Source organism: Nicotiana sylvestris, chromosome 6, assembly GCF_000393655.2.
Source record: "Nicotiana sylvestris chromosome 6, ASM39365v2, whole genome shotgun sequence".
Taxonomy (NCBI): domain Eukaryota; kingdom Viridiplantae; phylum Streptophyta; class Magnoliopsida; order Solanales; family Solanaceae; genus Nicotiana; species Nicotiana sylvestris.
Genome location: NC_091062.1, coordinates 133,740,633 through 133,755,559, shown reverse-complemented (window position 1 = coordinate 133,755,559; position 14,927 = coordinate 133,740,633). Strand labels below are relative to the sequence as shown.

The window sequence follows — 14,927 nt, the reverse complement described above, 5'->3', positions numbered from 1 at the left end:
TCAATAGTTGAAGTAAGAGGTATCCTACATCTAAACCGAATTCTTTCTGGTTAAAGAATCTCTTTCTAGTTGCTCTGGAACAATTAGGAGATTCTCTGTGACGACCCGACCGGTCGTTTTGAGCTTTTTCATTTCGCTCGCCAGTTTTCGGGCATGACTTGCCCCGTGTGATGTATTATGACTTATGTAAATCATTGGTTTTGGTTTTCAGGGTAATCAGAATGAAATTTTGAAGAAAACAGTTCTCAGTTGAAGCTTGAAATTCGAAAGGTTTGACCAAGATTTGACTTATTTGTATATGATCTCGGATCAAAATTTTTATGGTTGGGTTAGCTCCATTAGGTGATTTGTGACTTAGAAGCGTGATCGGAATGCATTTTGGAGGTCCGTGGAAGGTTTAGGCTTGAATTGGCGAAAGTGAGATTTCGACATTTTCGGTTGATAGGCGAGATTCTGATATAGGGGTCGGAATGGAATTCCGAGAGTTGCAGTAGCTTCGTTGTGTCATTTGGCATGTGTGTGCAAAATTTCAGGTCATTTGGACGAGATTTGAAAGACTTTTGATCGAAAGCATAATTTAAGAGTTCTTGGAGTTCGTAGGCTTGAATCCTATGTTAAATGGGTGATTTGATGTTGTTGTAAGCGTTCTGAAGTGTTGAACAAGTTTGAACGATGTCATGGGATGTGTTGGTACAATTAGTTTGAAGTTTCAGGGGTCCCGGGTAGGTTCCGGGATGTTTTAGGCCGAAAATCATTATTGTAGCAGGTCTAGGAGGGTTGCAGGCCTCGGAAACCAAATCGACCGCGGTCCGCACAAGCCAGTGCGGTCCGCGCAAAAACAACCGCGGCCGCACATGCCTTCCTCTACAGTGATAGGCCTTAGTATTTTGGCCATAACTTTTTTCTACAGATGTCAAAATTGAAATATCTTTATCTTTATGTAAACTAGACACGAAGGGCTACAACTTTAGTTTTGAATCATCTTGAAATTCTTTGTATATCAAAAGATATGAGCTTCCGAAATAGGACCAGCGAATCGTTCCCCACCGCGGTCGCACACCATTTGTGCAGTACGCATGACACCTACCCCGACCTCACTTCTTTTTGTGCGGTCCGCACAGCACATACCGCGGCTGAACTTCTTTTTGTGCGGACCGCGCGGGTGGTTTCCGAGGCCTGCAACCCTCCTGGACCTGCTACAGCTATGATTTTCGGCCTAAAACATCCCGGAACCCCTGAAACTTCAAACTAATTGTATCAACACATCCCATGACATCGTTCAAACTTGTTCAACACTTCGGAACGCTTACAACAACATCAAATCACCCATTTAACATAGGACTCAAGCCTACGAACTCCAAGAACTCTTAAATTATGCTTTCGATCAAAAAATTTTCAAATCTCGTCCAAATGACCTGAAATTTTGCACACACATGCCAAATGACACAACAAAGCTACTGCAACTCTCGGAATTCCATTCCGACCCCTATATCAGAATCTCGCCTATCAACCGGAAACGCTGAAATCTCAATTTCACCAATTCAAGCCTATACTTTCCATGGACCTCCAAAATGCATTCCGATCACGCTCCTAAGTCCCAAATCACCTAACGGAGCTAACCCAACCATAAAAATTCCGATCCGAGATCATATACAAACAAGTCAAATCTTGGTCAAACCTTTCGAATTTCAAGCTTCAACTGAGAACTGTTTTCTTCCAAATTTCATTCCGATTACCCTGAAAACCAAAACCAACGATTTACATAAGTCATAATACATTACACGGTGCAAGTCATGCCCGAAACTGGCGAGCAAAATGCAAAAGCTCAAAACGAACGGTCGGGTCGTTACATCCTCCCCCACTTAAACATACGTTCGTCCTCGAACATGTCCAGAGTTGTTCTAAAAGCCAACCAATTGCTGAATAACCTTACCTTGCATATATCCGGGGTGATCCCACATCACCCTATCTCATATAGGTCCAATAACACATTGTAGCTGAAATTTCACAACCCAATCTAGCCCTTAAACCATATAACCACATTTCCACTTCTAAAATCATCGACACGATCAGAATTTCACATTTATACTGTGAATAAGCCCGAACCAGCTGTAACCAACCATACCTACACCCTCGGATGCCGTTTCATGATAAACCACATAACTCAAACGCTTGTATCGATAACTTCTATTCATAGCAGTTGCCCACAACAACCGAATACCAGTAGAAAATCTCTTATCAACTAAAATCTCATTCAGCACTTTTATATACTGCCAATGATCACTAAGACACGCGGAAAGCCATAACCATTTCCCAGATCAACCATTCGTGAAGCCACTTCTTCCTTAGCAAATACCACAGCAAATTTCCGAACCGAAGCTCGATACTATCCTTCCAACATGCTAAAATCGCATCCGTTCGTATTTATTAATGATCCCCAACGATCTCCTCTAATCCAACACATTACTCTGGTGACATGACACATCCATACATGCCTAAGCCATAACTTGCACAATACATGCACCACTACGCAACAGTCCGAACATACTCAAATCATGAAAATGACTCAAATGAAAGAGTTGTACCACGAGTTCACCGGTACCACCACAACACAAGGTTGAGAACCCGTCTCACATCATAGGAACAGAACACACGAATCTAACCCGCAAGGTCATACCTCCACATAACTTTGTTGCGATGTGCGATTCTATCCAACACTGCTCCACATGAACCACCTTAAGTCACTATGCTCGAAATCGACAACCACGCACAATTCGATGTCTGGAACCGAAGCAAATCATCATACCCACGGTGAAACAAATAACATATAACACAATAACCCGAAAGGATATAACCGATATGCCCAATCACTCTTCCCGCTCGACTTCCACTATGAAACCCCAATAGAACCGCACCATATGTACCTATAACCAACAAATCATAACATTTCTCAACACAGAAAGGTAACTCATGGATCTCCCCATATTACTAATAAGCTCACTAACAATCGAATCAACACACCCCTCACAGTATAATTCGGAGCCAACCAAGCTGGCTCAAATTAGAACACGCATCCACATTGGTCTGCCAACGAGCTCCTTATCACAAAAATCCCGGAGTTGCTCTTCAACTCCTTTAACTCTGTCGGTGCCATACGATACAGTGTCCGACATCAAATCAATACCGAAATCAACAACCTTGCCCGACGACATGCCCAGCCACAAGAAACATATCCGAAAATTCCCTCACCATCGGAACTAAATCAATGGTAGGAGCCTCTATACTGACATCCATCACGAAAGCCCAAATAAGAAAGACAACCTTCCCAACCGTCCGCTGGGCCTTCGAAATATAAAACTACTCCACTAGGGCATAATCCTACGGACCTCACCACTCAATCCGTGGCATTTTCGGCATAGCCAACAACGTCACCTTAGTGCAATAGTCCAGAATGATACAATACAAAGACAACCAGTCTGAACCCAATATCACATCCAAAATCTAACATACCAAGCAACAAAAGATCCGCTCGGGTCTCCAAATCCCGATAGTCACTAAACAGTGCCGATACACACGACTCACAACCACCATATAGCCTGAATATGAGAACTTCCCATCTCCAACTCCATATGGCCCATGAATCAACATATCTAGTTCCAATTTCGCCGTCCGAATACATACCACACCTCAAATACCCAATCATTCCACGAGAGAAAATCTAGAATTCCTCTATGCCACCAAGCAAACTCGAATATCAATAGTCGATTTAACAAGAAAATGCCGCAATACTACCGAAGTATCATCAAGTTAATCACATTGCCCTTTCTAAAACATATGCCCTCGTCAAATCACCCCAAATTAGCAATACCATTTCCTTAATCATCCGAAGACCCTTTCTCTAATTATCTGAAGCTCGTTCCTTTAATTATCTAAAACTGCCCGCCACCTAAGAGTTGTGACCTTGCCTTCAGATCCGAACCACAACCTTACACACGCGATTCTCAATCCTTCACAACATACCGCATAACCCATACCATCCTAGGATAACCATGAGAACTTCATATCCTTTTCGAACCACAAGCAACTATGCATTCCACTAGCCAAGAACTCCCCATTGATCCCATCTAGAAGAGAACCACTATACATCCCATGCTACCCACTCTAATAGGAAAAATATACCTCTCTAACTGTGGTGGAAACCATGTAGAACTCCCCGAATTCCTTTTGCACAACACTAACTCATTAGGACCGAATCCTTCTAACTCAACCGAGCTACGCATGTCACTAAAATCCAAAAGAATTGCCGCGAAACACCTGCAGAGACTCGTTACCTCGAAAACACCCAAGGAACTAATCATATCCTTACCATACCGATCTGGCCTACTACCACGCTATCCCATCTATTCGAGTTTCCCTCTGATCTACCATTAGCTTGACACTTCTTCTTGCTACAACGCCACAATTCCTCAACCCAGACTCACCACGCGAGACCCAAGCATGAAACCACATTGTCTAAGGCTTATAAGCCGCTGAGTACTCTCTTCAATGTTTTCAAAAGCACCACGTTCAAAATACCTACCCCGAAGGGAGTTCCTGCGAATCTGGAACCATTACCTTCCTAATACTAATATATAGAATCTCATAGTTAATGTAGAACGTACCATAAGTCTTGACATCTTCCAAATGAAAACTCAGTTCCTAACCACATATACAACTTTAAAATACCCAATTGCTACATGTAGAACCTTGAGCACATTAGAACCATTCTCGAGAGTTATTCAATCTATTCAAGTGCAATTAGTCTGATCAAATGAACCGAACAACCCATGATCATTGCCACTCCGACACCGCAAAATGTAACCTCATCCCAATACAACCAAGTAGCTTCCTGCTCTATGCACCGAGCATTCTCGCCAATAAAAACTCAAGACATCCCATGATTCTCACACACCTATGAAGCATAATATAATCTTCGTAAAAATTTTCCTTTACTCGAGCCATCCTCGGTCTCAATTTCCGCAAGCCATAACTGGTTCACCAGCATGCCTCAAACTGGAACCAACATAGCACCTAACCGTGCAATCGCCTAATCAATAGCAGGCTCCCCCACTTGGCTCGAAGCCATAGATCATCACACACTTAATAACTCATAACGATTATACTCTATTGATGCCATGATACCATAGTGAGATTAAACTCAAATCTTTTATAAGCTTGTGAAAACATAGATCATCTAGAATTTTAACTCTTCTGTAAATCTCGCATTCCACTCTCGCAACAGTTACTCCCACTCTCTAAGAAACCCAATTTAAATTGCAACACATATCCTTCACTTGCAAATGAGATCTTCTAACAAACACCTAAGGATCGTACCACCTCAGAACATTTTGCAGGAGACAACCTACCTGTTTTGCCTCTAACTAACATTTTTGTATACCTTCCACCGTCATAAACTGTACACAGTCACTGAGTCTGAACTGATACCGCAACATGAAATTTACTTCACTCACAATTGGGAAACATGAAAAGATCCTTCACATGCCCATAACTCGGGGCTATACCTCGAATCAAGATGGAATTCAAGCACCTAATAGTTCTTCTATCCTCTAGCAGACCTTCTCATCGCTTCCAAATCGTGTGGATACACCTCGTAGTACCAACATACTCATCACAAAGTTATCCAGCCATCACTTCCACTAGTAGGGACAATACAAAACATATACGTTCAAAAATACTTGCTCACATAATCAGCACCTCGGTGCTCAAGTTACAGGCAAAGATCCGGCCTCAAGTCCTCCAGACTGGCCCAACATCAACTCACAGAGATCACATATCGCCCCTCGATAAAGGAATCACAAGCCATCGAGGCACATCTGATACTGAGCGCTCATGCGCGCATATGAATACGTGGAAGGAATTCAAGAGTTACTTTTCAAGCTGAATCAAGGACGCACGATTAGAATTCAAAAATGTGAAGTTTTCCTAAAGGTTCTGCAGCCTCTCGAGGATAAATACAGACGTCTCCGTACCGATCCGCGAGACTCTACTAAACCTGGTCATGACTCGTGAGACCTATGTAACCTAGGCTCTGATACCAACTTGTCAAGTTTCCAAAAAGGTAACCTAGGGTCTGATCCAAAAAGGTAAAGATATCGCAATTTGGACATCTTTAGAAAAAGTTATGGCCAAAATACTAAGGCCTGTCACTGCAGAGGAAGGTCTATGCGGCCGCTGTTGTTTTTGTGTGGACCGCACTGGCTTGTGCGGACCGCGGAGGCTGAAATCTGAGGGGTACTCTATAAATACGAGGTTTTGGATTTTATTTAATATTTTGACCTAGAGAGCTCGGATTTTTCGAAGGTTTTTCAAGAAATTCATCGGGGTAAGTGATTTTAACTCAGATTTGGCTAGAATGCATGAATCTATCACTGAATTCATCATTTAATTCGTGATTTGGGATGGAATTTGGGAAGAAAATTGTGAAACCTTCAAAAATGTAAGATGATGATTTGAAGGACCAAATGGTATCGGAATTGGATAATTTTGGTATGGTTAGACTCATGAGGGTATGAGGATTCTGAAAATATAAATTTTACCCGATTCCGAGACGTGGGCCCGGGGCTCAGGTTTTGCTAATTTCGGGATTTTTGATATTTTTCGAATGTTTTCGCTTGGGCTTTGTTCCCTTAGCATATTGTGATGTATTCGTTCTGATTTTGGATAGATTCGATGCTCGTGGAGGCCGATTTGAGGGACAAAGGCGTTGCGAGCTAGAGATTTAGCCAGTTTGAGGTGAGTAATAGTTGTAAATGATGTCCTGAGGGTTTGAAACCCCGGATTGCACATTGTAGTGCTATATTGAGGCAAGATACGTGCTGGATGATGAGCGTGGGGTCTTTTACTACTGGGGATTGTGACTTGGTCCGTCCCGATCGATGATTTTACCGCGTATTTGACTGAAATTCATTTGTTATCATCATGATTTGGGCTGATTGCCATATTTGGGCTTCGTGCCAACTATTTCTGTTTCCTCACTGCTTGACTTATTATTTGAACTCAGTCCTGTTGATATCTACTGTTTTACAAACTCAGCTACTTTTACTTAGATTTTTACTAATGCCCAAGGGGATCGTGATGATTTTTGGACTGAGTGAGGCCGAGGGCCATATGTGAGGATATGCTGAGTCATATGAGGCCGAGGGCCTGAGATACTTTATATGACACGAGGTGGCTTGAGTGATGTGAGGCCGAGTGTCGAGTGATGTGAGGCCGAGTGCCGAGTGATGATGCCACGAGGTGGCTTGATATAGCGCTTGGGCCGTAATGGCCCAATCCAGAGTCTGCACACCCACAGTGAGCGCGGGTACCCATTATGATCTGAGAGTGAGCCCGAGGGGCTGATACTATTTTGAGTGATTGATCCTATTCCCGAGGGGCTGATACTGTATTGAGAGTGAGCCCGAAGGGCTGATATTGTTCTGAGCGATTGATACTGTTACCGAGGGGCGGATTTTTACTTGTTATTTACCTGTTAAATTACCTATTTTACTTGTTTTAATAAGGAATATCATTTGATTTCTTCACTGATTTACTGCTTTAAGTGATTTTACTACTTGATATGGAATTGCTTTGTGCCTTTACATGTTTTCATACTTTCAGCCATTATTTATAATTATTACTCACTGAGTCGGAGTACTCACATTACTCCCTACACCATGTGTGCAGATTCAGGCATCGCAGAGTCCGCTCCTGAGTGCTGATTCTCCTAGTTCAGGCAGTGATTCGGAGACTACGAGGTAGCTGTTGGCGTTCGCAGTCCTGTGCCTCCCTTATCTTATCATTTTCATGTTTGTTAGAACTATTGTATCAGATTTAGTGTTTAGTAGACTTGTATCTGGATTTCTTAGTTGCTCAAGACTTGTGACACCCCGGTTTGGGCTGTGTCGGGATGTTTTCTACTGTTGTTATCGTTAATTCCGCAATTTATGGATATTATATCATGCTTTAGAACTATTTATGATATTTAACTATTTAAAAGAGGTGTTCTGTTTTGTTTGGCTGGCCTTGTCTTCACGAAAGGCGCCATCACGATCGGGTTCGGGAATTGGGTCACGACATTCTCTAGAAGAAATACGGGGTTCTGCTTCTGGCAGCAACATGATTGGTCCCGCTTATGGGGTCAAATCAATACGTTCTAAGAAGAAAGATTGGAATATCAATCTCATCGAGATCATCGATCTCATACCAAATCTCATTAATCGAATCACTTTTTTGAGAAATACGAGACATCTAAGTCATACAAGTAAAAAGATATATTCATTTATAAGAAAAAGAAAAAACGTGAACGGGGATTGGATTGATGATAAAATAGAATCCTGGGTCGTGAACAATGATTCGATTGATGATGAAGAAAGATAATTCTTGGTTCAGTTCTCCACCTTGACGACAAAACATAGGATTGATCAAATTCTATTGAGTCTGACTCATAGTGATCGTTTATCAAAGAGCGACTCTGGTTATCAAATAATTGAACAACTGGGAGCAATTTACTTACGATACTTAGTTGACATTCATAAAAAGCATATAATGAATTATGAGTTCAATCCATCTTGTTTAGCAGAAAGATGGATATTCCTTGCTCATTATCAGACAATCACATATTAACAAACTTCGTGTGGGGAAAATAGTTTTCATTTCCCATCTCTTGGAAAACCCTTTTCGTTCCGCTTAGCCTTATCCACCTCTAGGGGTATTTTAGTGATAGGTTCTATAGGAACTGGATGATCCTATTTGGTCAAATACCTAGCGACAAACTCCTATGTTCCTTTCATTACAGTATTTCTGAACAAGTTCCTGGATAACAAGCCTAAAGGTTTTCTTCTTGATGAGATCGATATTGATGATAGTGACAATCTTGATGCTAGTGACGATATCGATCGTGACCTTGATACGGAGCTGAAACTGCTAACTAGGATGAATGGGCTAACTATGGATATGATGCCAGAAATAGACCGATTTTATATCACCCTTCAATTCGAATTAGCAAAAGCAATGTCTCCTTGCATAATATGGATTCCAAACATTCATGATCTGGATGTGAATGAGTCGAATGACTTAGCCCTCGGTCTATTAGTGAACCATCTCTCCAGGGATTGTGAAAGATGTTCTACTAGAAATATTCTTGTTATTGCTTCGACTCATATTCCCCAAAAAGTGGATCCCGCTCTAATAGCTCCGAATAAATTAAATACGTGCATTAAGATACGAAGGCTTCTTCTTCCACAACAACGAAAGCACTTTTTCACTCTTTCATATACTAGGGGATTTCACTTGGAAAAGAAAATGTTCCATACTAACGGATTCGGGTCCATAACCATGGGTTCCAATGCACGAGATCTTGTAGCACTTACCAATGAGGTCCTATCGATTAGTATTACACAGAAGAAATCAATTATAGACACTAATACAATTAGATCCGCTCTTCATAGACAAACTTGGGATTTGCGATCCCAGGTAAGATCGGTTCAGGATCATGGGATCCTTTTCTATCAGATAGGAAGGGCTGTAGCACAAAATGTACTTCTAAGTAATTGCCCCATAGATCCTATATCTATCTATATGAAGAAGAAATCATGTAACGAAGGGGATTCTTATTTGTACAAATGGTACTTCGAGCTTGGAACGAGCATGAAGAGATTAACGATACTTCTTTATCTTTTGAGTTGTTCTGCCGGATCGGTCGCTCAAGATCTTTGGTCTTTATCCGGACCCGATGAAAAAAATGGGATCACTTCTTATGGACTCGTTGAGAATGATTCTGATCTAGTTCATGGCCTATTAGAAGTAGAAGGCGCTCTGGTGGGATCTTCACGGACAGAAAAAGATTGCAGTCAGTTTGATAATGATCGAGTGACATTGCTTCTTCGGCCCGAACCGAGGAATCCCTTAGATATGATGCAAAACGGCTCTTGTTCTATCCTTGATCAGAGATTTCTCTATGAAAAATATGAATCGGAGTTTGAAGAAGGGGAGGGAGAAGGAGCCCTTGACCCGCAGGAGGATTTATTCAATCACATAGTTTGGGCTCCTAGAATATGGCGCCCTTGGGGCTTTCTATTTGATTGTATCGAAAGGCCCAATGAATTGGGATTTCCCTATTGGTCCAGGTCATTTCGGGGCAAGCGGATCATTTATGATGAAGAGGATGAGCTTCAAGAGAATGATTCGGAGTTCTTGCAGAGTGGAACCATGCAGTACCAGACACGAGATAGATCTTCCAAAGAACAAGGCCTTTTTCGAATAAGCCAATTCATTTGGGACCCTGCAGATCCACTCTTTTTCCTATTCAAAGATCAGCCCCCTGGCTCTGTGTTTTCACATCGAGAATTATTTGCAGATGAAGAGATGTCAAAGGGGCTTCTTACTTCCCAAACAGACCCTCCTACATCTATATATAAACGCTGGTTTATCAAGAATACGCAAGAAAAGCACTTCGAATTGTTGATTAATCGTCAGAGATGGCTTAGAACCAACAGTTCATTATCTAATGGATCTTTCCGTTCTAATACTCTATCCGAGAGTTATCAGTATTTATCAAATCTGTTCCTATCTAACGGAACGCTATTGGATCAAATGACAAAGACATTGTTGAGAAAAAGATGGCTTTTCCCGGATGAAATGAAAATTGGATTCATGTAACAGGAGAAAGATTTCCCATTCCTTAGCCGGAAAGATATGTGGCCATGAAAGAGGGATTAAGTGGAACAGCATTTAATTTCTTCTGCAGTATTGGGCTTTGGCGGCATTTATCATGCACTTCTGGGACCTGAGACACTTGAAGAATCTTTTCCCTTCTTTGGTTATGTCTGGAAAGATCGAAATAAAATGACCACAATTTTAGGTATTCACTTAATCTTGTTAGGTCTAGGTGCTTTTCTTCTAGTATTCAAGGCTCTTTATTTTGGGGGCGTATATGATACCTGGGCTCCGGGAGGGGGAGATGTAAGAAAAATTACCAACTTGACCCTTAGCCCGAGTATCATATTTGGTTATTTACTAAAATCCCCTTTTGGAGGGGAAGGATGGATTGTTAGTGTGGACGATTTAGAAGATATAATCGGAGGACATGTATGGTTAGGTTCCATTTGTATACTTGGTGGAATCTGGCATATCTTAACCAAACCCTTCGCATGGGCTCGACGCGCACTTGTATGGTCTGGAGAGGCTTACTTATCTTATAGTTTAGGGGCTTTATCCGTCTTTGGTTTCATTGCTTGTTGTTTTGTCTGGTTCAATAATACCGCTTATCCTAGTGAATTTTACGGACCTACTGGACCAGAAGCTTCTCAAGCTCAAGCATTTACTTTTCTAGTTAGAGACCAACGTCTTGGGGCTAACGTGGGATCCGCTCAAGGACCTACTGGTTTAGGTAAATATCTAATGCGTTCCCCGACTGGAGAAGTCATTTTTGGAGGAGAAACTATGCGTTTTTGGGATCTGCGTGCTCCATGGTTAGAGCCTCTAAGGGGTCCAAATGGGTTAGACTTGAGTAGGTTGAAAAAAGACATACAACCTTGGCAGGAACGGCGTTCCGCAGAATATATGACTCATGCTCCTTTAGGTTCTTTAAATTCCGTGGGTGGTGTAGCTACCGAGATCAATGCAGTCAATTATGTCTCTCCTAGAAGTTGGTTAGCTACCTCTCATTTTGTTCTAGGATTCTTCTTCTTCGTAGGTCATTTGTGGCACCAGAACAAAATTCACTTGATTGATACATGTTGTCGCACCTCCTTTTTACCGCGCCCGCGGGGCGCATGGGGAGTTTTCTCCAATTGAAGGACAGTCGAAACGGGATTTATTTAATTATTTCAGAGTCGCCACCCGGGAATTTTAAGGCGTCCCAAGTCACCAATTTTAATCCCTGAATCGAGGAGAATATGACTCTGTTTATTATTCTGCGAACCAGAAATCCTGAGTAAGGAATTCTGTTAATCCGGAAGAAGGTGTTAGGCATTTCTGAATTCCGTGGTTCTAGCACGGTCGCTTAACTGTTTTTATTATTGGCTTAATTATCTTGATTTTTATTAAATACTTTTTGTTACGTGATTTTTCTATCGCTTTTACTTATTGTTATTAAGGACCCTTCTTTGAATCGAATTACGCGTACGTATATTCGTGTTATAAATTAAAAAAATGCGGAATTGTGTCACGCGTACGTGTACACAATAGCTTTTGATAATATATTTATTAAGCAATCATTTTTCGAGATTGTGTTGAATCAAGAATATTTGTTTTTCTTAAATATTGAACCGTGCATCGCGGGTTTTTATGAAATTGATTTAACGCCTTTGGAAAAATTCTTTTATTAAATATTCGCTCGAAATTGCGCGTACGCATAATCCGAATCTTTTTAAAAAAAATATATAATCAGGGTACGCGAACGTATCCCTAATTGTGCAAAATATTTGTAATGATATCAGGGATTTTTCTACAAATTGTTTATTATATTATGAGAAATCTTCATTTAAGATACTCTTTAATTCTTGAAAAAGAATTCAAAATTTATTGAATGTTGCCCGTTGATTATAATTTCCGAGTATTAATGTTCATCCCAAGACTATTCAAATTCTCGGTGAAAGGATAAAAATTTGATTTTTAGCAAATACAACATATATATGTATGCCAAAGGATAAATTGTATATGAAACTAACAAATTCTTATTTCTAATTACCATTGATATAAAGTATGGTAATTGGTGCTTATACATCTCGTTTCATTCTCATATACTCGCTTTTAATCTAATAGACCTAATTATTTGGTCAATTTGTTTTATGAAGGTAGATAGGCATCGGGTTTATAGGAAAGGAGTTATTATACAATTTCCTTCAATAAAATTACCTTACATGCAACCTAACTGTATGTCGTAAACATTCATAACGTTTTAACATCGTAACAAGCTATATCATATCACCTTTCACCAACGTTTATACACACATCTATTATCTTTATAAAAATATACCATCAATACCATCTAAACCTTATTTAACAACAAGAGTTAGTAATGTAGTTTTCTTGATATTTCTACATTACTCTTTACTTAACTAACAACACCATAAAATTTAAATAATGGCCCACTTTATGCCATGTTTCCTACCTTGACAATCTTAATCACAACTATACTTTAATGAAAATTTAGAAAATTAACCTTGTTACAACACTTATACAGTCTTCAATAAAGGATATTTAACTTACAGTCATCCTATCAACATATATTGCTTATTTGATCCAGAAACAAAACTGAGTTTTTAATTAAAGAGCTCGAATGAATAAAGATATTATTACAATTCAATCTTCATTTATCCGTCATACTGAATCTCTTTCCAACATAGAATTTAAAAGGATATGTACCTGGAAATGGAGGTAGAAGAAGTAAGTTTCAGCAGTTGCAGCAGTAACAAACTCAGCCAAATACCAGTATTCCCACAAATTTAAACAACAATAAGATCCGAAGAAAACAGATGCACAGTACAGTTATTTTTTAAAAGACACTTCGGATGTTAACTGAATCAGTGGAACCAAGTAAGGTTGAACAGATTCATCAAAAGAACAATATTTTAGATTTCAATTTCTTTTCAGTTTCAAATTCCCATTTTTCTGATTTTTCTGTTTCTGCTGCTGTATATCTGTGTGTGTGTGTGACTGTTCTTTTTGTTCCTTTTCTGTTTCTTCTTCCTCTCCTAAAATATCTCAAACTCTCTTCTTCTGAAAACTGATCCCTATCTCTGAAAAGCTCTCTGTGTATGTGTACCTCTGCCTTAAAAATCAGATCGTTCCTCCTCTTAAAATCTACCCAAAATCTCAGTTTTCTTTGTTCTAATTTCTCTGAAAACTGAACTTTAATATTTCTTTCTGAAAACTGATTTCCCTCCCTCTGAAAACTGATTCTTTTCTGTCTGTCCAGCTCCTGTCTTTATACAGGGCTGGTTCTATACTTTTTAATGCTTCTTGGACCCCTTTCTTCTTTTAAAAACAGAAAGTTCCATTACAAACTTCTTTTTAATACTATATATGATCCTAACCTGATTTTCAGCAGCCCCATTATCCCTTGTTCCCCATTATTATCTTAAACTATAGCCACTAACATTACATTATAATACACTAGCACTAACACCCTGTTTTTACTGTTTCATTCCCAGAAATGCCCCTGACCTACTGTAATTACTGTCCCAGTATTTAACAAGTTATCTGAATTTAAACTTGTCTAGCAGCTAACAACCAATCCTATGATTAATCTCCTAATACAATTACATTTAATCAGATATTGGTAGAATCATACTGAATTCAGAACCAATCATCATAGCAACATATTATACTGAGTTTAATAACTGAGTCTTAACTTTGAACAATAAATCAAACAAACACAGGAGCATTGTCAATATACTGACAATGCCCTGTTCAGAAAACAATGTATACACATCATACATTTGAAATTACTGATTTGCAAACAAACATGATTTAATTGACAAGTATTAATCAGTAGACTATTTACAACATTTGTCCATAATTGGTCTAAAACAATAGAAGCAGACTGTTTTTATTAGCATTATCATAAGTGAGAATTCATAATATAACTAATCGACGAACTTAATCGAGTCGATTACTTACATTATGAACAATCACAACCAACTGAAACAGTTTCATATTTTGATCATATAGACGGGCATGAGACAAACTGACAGAATTAATCAAAACAAAAAGTATATAAAAAAATTAACAAGTTATTAAAACAAACAAAAATACATACAGAATATCACAAACAGAAATAGAAAAAATACCTTTGAATCTTCAATTTTAATCCGACTCGAACTCAACTTGGATTTGGATTTTTGTTTGAAATCAAACAGACCTTAGTCGAAGTATTTTCCACT

General features: G+C 39.5%; 1 pseudogene; it reads left to right on the top strand.

Annotated features, from left to right (window-relative positions):
* The window catches only part of LOC138871314 (protein Ycf2-like), an 18,259-nt pseudogene extending 7,533 nt beyond the window's left edge, over positions 1 to 10,726 (top strand).
* Positions 10,727 to 14,927: the final 4,201 nt, after the last annotated feature.